Raw genomic sequence first — 6,554 nt, forward strand, 5'->3', positions numbered from 1 at the left:
TGTTTTTGGATAGCCTGGAACGCTGCGTCTGGAGGTATCAGAGGAGCACCAGCACTTCTGGTATAGACAGGGCAAGACGTCGAGTCAACGCAGCGGTGTCTAGCTTCCTGGCCGACCCAGGGATGGAGAGCATTCAACACCCCCAAATACGACATGGTTTCGTGTGGATGTACCGACCCGACGGTGTCCACCTTGATCACGTTGGAAACAATGTGTTTTTGGGAAACATCCAAGACGCTCTCCAACGACTCCTGTGCTAGCCACAGCACACACAACGACTCTTTTAAGAGCCACCCAAAATGTAAAAAAAAAGAAAAATTAGACCGTTCAAAGTGCCGTTGTAATTTTACAACCATGGGGTCTTACAGGGTTAAATGGTACCATCTTTACATCTTTGAAGTATGTCATAAAAAGCGGCGTCACGTAGGCTACATTGCGAGCTCAGCTTACTGTGTCCTACTCTATATAGCGAGCAACTCTACATTCATATGTCTCTGAGCTTGTTTTAAAATAACAGAAAACAATATATTTACGTTGATAAATTAAGATGCTTTTATGAATCAATATGTCCTACCACTTGAGAAACACTGTTCTATATATAATTAGACAAAAGCAATATTATACGTCCCATAGCCCACAACCTCATAACCAGGTGCAACCAGTGCCCTGAAAGGATTAAGGAGTTGAAGAAGCAGATGCTGTGTCTTCCTCTTGTTGGGCAACCAACAAGTTGTTTATATCTGAATACAATTTACTAAGTTACCTACTGAGCGATACCATCTGAGTGATACATGTAATTTTAACAAAATTATTATCAAGGGAACACAATGGTCAGAACTGCAGTCATACACTTAAATGCTTTTTTAAATATGTAAACACCAGGAGACTATGGGCAGCTGGGGCACCCGCAAGCACACCCTCACAATTTTCCCAGTAATTGTATGCTCTCTAGTTGGTCTATAGTTTTTGTCTATCGGAAAATAGTAGGTTGGAATGTTCACACGTGTGACGGTAGACGGTACACAGACGGTACTCTGTGGGACCTGCTTTCGAACAATCACATATCTGTGATGCTACTCCTTAAGAGGTTAAAACAAAAATATGTTAACACCATCTTTTTCCATTTTCATATTTTTTTTAAAGCTCCAGGGAGCCATTAGGGCAGCGCTAAAGCCGCAGGTTGCCGACCTCTGCTCTAAGACAAAAGAAGTACATTTTGAGACAATTAATGACATTTATCCCTCTAATGAATTTCTACGCCTTAGATTTAAGGTAAACTCAAATAAGTGTGCTTTCTGCTAAATAGAATCTGAATCAGAATTTGGTGTAATTCGCCATGTAGTTTTACACAAATGGAATTTACTGTGGCCGGAAGGTGCAAACAATAAACATATACGGGTGGGGCGGCTGTGGCTCAGGGGGTAGAGAGGGTCGTCTGTTAACCCTTGTGTTCTCTTCGGGTCATTCTGACCCATCAGTCATTGTGACCCACCATCGTTTGCAACAACTTTACCGCATACAAAAACAAAATTAAGCATTTTCTTTTAACTGTTGGGCTGTCTCAGACCCCCCACATTGCAAAGGTTGAAAGAAAATTATTTTTATTTGCTTTTGTATTGGCAAGGTTGGCGGTTCGATCCCCAACTCCTCCCAGGCCATGTGCCGAAGTATCCTTGCACAAGACTCTGAACCCCAAGTTGTTCCAGATGGGCAGAGCGGCGCCTTGCATGGCAGCTTGCCGCGGTCGGTATGTGTGAGTAAGAATGGGTGAATGAGAGGCTGAATTGTAAAGCCCTTTGGGTTCCGCGAAGGTATAAAAACGCGCTATACAAATGCAGTCCATTTACTATTTATATACAGATCTTCAATCAAAGAGTAGAAAAGTACAGGAGTCTAACTAATCCTAAGAACTAACATCTAAAACAATTTAAAATGCAAATTATAAAATATAAATAAAAATATGAATATGAAACCGCAATACTGCAAATAAGGTGCAACAGGTGTCGGACGGACTTATATTACATAATAATTCAGTAGAGTATGTCAGTGGGAGTCCTTGGCCTTGTTGGAGAGGCCAGTAGCAGATGGAAATAAACTGTTCTTGTGGCGTGAAGTTTTGGTCCTGATGGACCGCAGCCTTCTGCCGGAGGGGAGTAGCTGGAATCGAGTGTACAGGGTGGAAGGAGTCGGCCACAATCTTCCTTGCTCGCCTCAGGATCCTCTAGTTGTGCATGTCCTCGAGGGTAGGCAGATTGTAGCCATCACCTTCTCAGCAGTGCAGATGATACGCTACAGTCTGCTCTTGTCCGTGGCAGTGGCAGCAGAGTACCAGACGGTGATGGAGGAGGTGAGGATGGACTCAATGATGGCTGTGTAAATGTGCACCATCATTGTCTTTGGCAGGTTGAATTTATTCAGCTGGAGAAGAGCACAAGGAGAAGAGCACAGGGGAAAGGACGCAGCCCTGAGGAGATCCGTTGCTGATGGACCGGGAGTCAGAGACGTGTGTTCCCAGCTTAACACACTGCTTCCTGACAGGAAGTCTGTGATCCACCTCCAGGTGGAGTCGGGCATGTTCAGCTGGGAGAGCTTGTCCTGAAGCAGGGCGGGGATGATGGTGTTTGAAAGCAGAGTTGAAGTCCACAAACAGGATCCTGGCGTAGGATGCTGGGGAGTCCAGGTGCTGTAGGGTCAAGTGGAGGGCCATGTTAACTGCGTCGTCCACAGACCTGTTGACTCTGTAGGCAAACTGCAGGGGGTCCAGGATGGGGCCTGTGAGTGTTTGTGGTGAGCCAGCACCAGGCGCTCAAAATACTTCATTACCACAAAGGTCAGGGCGATGGGTCTGTAGTCATTATGTCCTGTTGGCCTTGGCTTTTTGGGCACAGGGAAGATAGTGGAGGACTTGAGACAGGCTGGCAAATTGATGTCTTGAACAGGTGTTGAAGATGGTGGTGAACACCGGAAACAGCTGGTCAGCACAGTGCTTGAGGGTGACTGGAGAGACAGAGTCCAGCCCAGGTACTTTGCGTGGGTTCTGCCTCTTGAAAAGTCGGTTAACTTCTCTCTCCTGAATGGAGAGTCAGGGGGTAGAGAGTTTCTGTGGTGGGGGAGGAGGCATCTTGGGTGGGGAGGTGCAGTTTAGGACAGTCCAGTTGTCTTTCAAATTTGCAGTAGAACTCGTTCAGGTCGTAGGCCAGTGGGGAGTTGTTAACGGTGTGGGGGATTCTGGGCTTGTAGTTGGTAATCTGCCTGAGCCCTCTCCAGACAGAAGCAGAGTTGTTAGCAGAGAATTGGTGTTTTGGTCTCTGAGTACAGCCATTTGGCCTCTCACCGCCTTGCTAAACCTGTTCTTTGACTCTTTCAATCTGTCTCTATCCGCAGTCCTAAACACTTGCTCCTTCACCATCCTCAACCTTCTGAGCCTTGCAGAGAACCAGGGCTTGTCGTTGTAGAAGTTTACCCTGGTGCGTGTTGGAATACAGCAGTCCTCACAGAGCTGATGTACGACGTCAGTCTCTGTGAGTTCATCCAGACTATTGGTAGCAGTCGTGAACATATCCCAGTCAGTAGATTCCAAGCATGCCCGCAGATCCTCCATAGCCTCACTGGTCCACTGTTTTGATGTCTTCACAGCAGGTTTACAGAGCTTTAGTTTCTGCCTGTATGCAGGAATCAAGTGGACCATGGCACGGTCAGACTGACCCACTGCTACTCGAGGGACAGCGTGGTAGGCTCTACTGACTGTGGTGTAGCAGTGATCCAGAGTGTTCCCTTCTCTGGTGGGCATTTAATGAATAACCCTAACCCTTTTTTAAATTGGATATTAAAGCAATATAGTACGAGTGCGGTTGTTGAGGGATATACCACGGGTGGTGTTCGGCCGTAGCCATGAGGCCGGAGGAGGATAGGGTTTTCCTGCGGTCATCACACTGTCTGCCACAGTTTTATAGTCAACCAAGTAACATTAAAATACAGCTATTGATAAAAAAAATGTTTTTGCCATTGTTCCTCCGCAACGAAAAAATACATCCGGTGTCAACATCAGCTGAGCTATTAGCCCGAAAGCTAACGTTATGCTAGCAAGATTCAAAGGCAATAACATTGTGTTCGGTTGACAAACAGTAAATATAATTTTACAGTATGTTGGACAAGAAGATTTGCTAGCTAACCAGCCATGTCACTGTCCCAATATCGATATCAAGATTTTCACGAACAAAGAATCGGCCATACTACTACTAGGCTACAGTGCGGCCGCATCCTGTGGAGCGAGAGGAATAGCAAATGGATGTGAGATGACCGCATCAAAGTTGACATTTTCTCCAAACTGTAATTATAATTTGACAGTATGTTTAACGACAAGACTAGCCAGCTATCAAGCCATGTCATTGTCCCCAAATGAAATAAAGATTTTTAAGAAGAAAATAATTGGCTTGCTACTACTGCTGTCGTGTCGGCCGCAGCCCGTCTGAAGTACATTGACTAGCGAGGTGAATAGCAAATGGGATGTGAGATGAGCGGTTACATGACACTGACACAGTACATTCTGAATTTTTTTTTTTTCAAATACATTAAAATAAATATTGAAGTCACTCACTGTTGTAAATACAAGTTAGCTTGTTAAAGTCTTTCAAAATTGTAAATGGAGGCTTTGACTCGTCTCTGTTGTTATGGTTACTTCTTTGTATCAACGTAAATGTTTAATTGCGGAGTGATTTATTATTGGAGTGAAAAGTCAGAATGGGTTGTTGTGGGATAATTCAACTCATGGAACGTCTCTCGTCCAATCAGAAACAGCTATTTAAATCGAAAAAACACAATTGTTTTATAATACATAATAATTTAATTATGCCACCCCTAAATTATAGTTATGTCAGATTTGGTTTAATAATGGAGGACAACAATTTTTAATTTCTATTTAATAATACTGGCCAAATATGTCATGCACAAATGGTTGAAAGCCCCTCCCATGTTTAAAAGATTCTCAAATGAGGTGTCACTTTATTTAGATTTGTTGAAGTTTCTTAAATCTACAAAAGCCCTACATCTACACGAACACGTGTCAGAGTTGAAATTTAACTGGACCTCTGAGAGAAGTTAGCATTGGATTCGATTTAACGTTACTTCCGTTGTATGGTCGAGGCTGAAATCAATTATTTTCATGAACTGATTGAAGTTTAGGCTGTGGCAATGGAGTTCAGGTTAGTAGTCACTAGTCAGATAGTTTCACCTATTGAAAGACTTTTGATTTAAGTAACGGTAAAGCCTAGTTTATACTTGTGTCGCCGACACTTTTGAAATGGTCGCCGACGAAGAAAAAAAAGTGTCGCTGAAGCTGCTGCATTTAAATACTTTGGCAAACACGTAGCTATGGTTATATTGTTTACGCTTTGTAGCCTAGGTGATCGATCGGAGAAAAATGGCTGTAGCTAATTTTGAGAGGCATTATAAAGGTGTGGATATGTTCTAACTTGCTTTGCCAATCTCTCCTCTATTCCTTCCATCTTATATAGCTGTTGAGCGTTCACTGAAAATTCAAAACAATGCAGTCAACGACGCGTGCCTATCTAGGCAATCACACTTGCGCGACACTGTGACGATATCAGCGCCAGTAGAAATTTCTCCTGGTAGTCGACACTTTCAAGCGACGGTTAAAAGTGTCGACGGTGACGCCATTTCTGTTGGCGACCTTTTCAAAAGTGTCTTCGACCTAAGTATAAATTGGGTTTAGGGGTATAGCCTAACATGTGCCGCCGTTTGACTTCCTGTAAACAGCTGTGCCTGTAGAGATGTTTTTGTTGGCTACTAGACTAGGCTACAGCATTGCAGTGAGCTACACTGGTTTGAAACCACAGGTAATGATAATTTCACCCACAAATCGTTTACTTGTAATCTAATGTCATAATAAATCCTACAACGAAAATGTATTTGTGAAGAATGTTTATTTTAACGATTGAAAACAGACGCATCATAGACCGCTGTAGTATGTGTTGCCCGGGCAACAGAGGCTAATGTCATGATGCTAATGCTTCAGTGAAATAGTAGATTACTGTTTCCGAAAGTAGATGTACTTACTTAATAATATCAGCTTATATTGTACATTACACATCACAATTGTGTGTCATATCACATGTAAGTCGTAAAATTATCAAATAGTTATCACCCAGGCCTCTTTGCTTGTGGCGTTACTGCAGCTGCTTTGCAGTAAAGCAGTTGGCCTAGCCATCTCCCAGAAGTTAACGAGCTGCTAAACTGATGTTCTGCTTGAGATAGTCACGCGAGTTTTCGTGACGTTAGTAGCATAAGTGACTGTGGCTAGCAAGTTAGCTACCGTTAGCTTCACTTTTCGCCACAAAAACTTAATTTCTACCTAAACCGTGCAACGGAACATATATACAAATACAAGCAACTCAATCGCTACCAAGACGAAACTTTTGACACCTAGGTTGTATATGTAGTCCATATATTTACTGAGTTTTAGGGGTGGGAAAAGAAATCATAAATATATATGTGAGATAACAATGGTTGTGCCCTTGCCGAAGGCAAAGCACACC

General features: G+C 43.2%; 1 pseudogene; it reads right to left on the bottom strand.

The window, feature by feature from the left end:
- Positions 1–2,410: 2,410 nt before the first annotated feature.
- LOC146270802 (uncharacterized) lies at positions 2,411–4,121 on the bottom strand (annotated as a pseudogene).
- Between the last annotated feature and the right edge of the window lie 2,433 nt (positions 4,122–6,554).

Source organism: Hypomesus nipponensis, chromosome 10, assembly GCF_054491055.1.
Source record: "Hypomesus nipponensis isolate SF chromosome 10, ASM5449105v1, whole genome shotgun sequence".
Lineage (NCBI taxonomy): Eukaryota > Metazoa > Chordata > Actinopteri > Osmeriformes > Osmeridae > Hypomesus > Hypomesus nipponensis.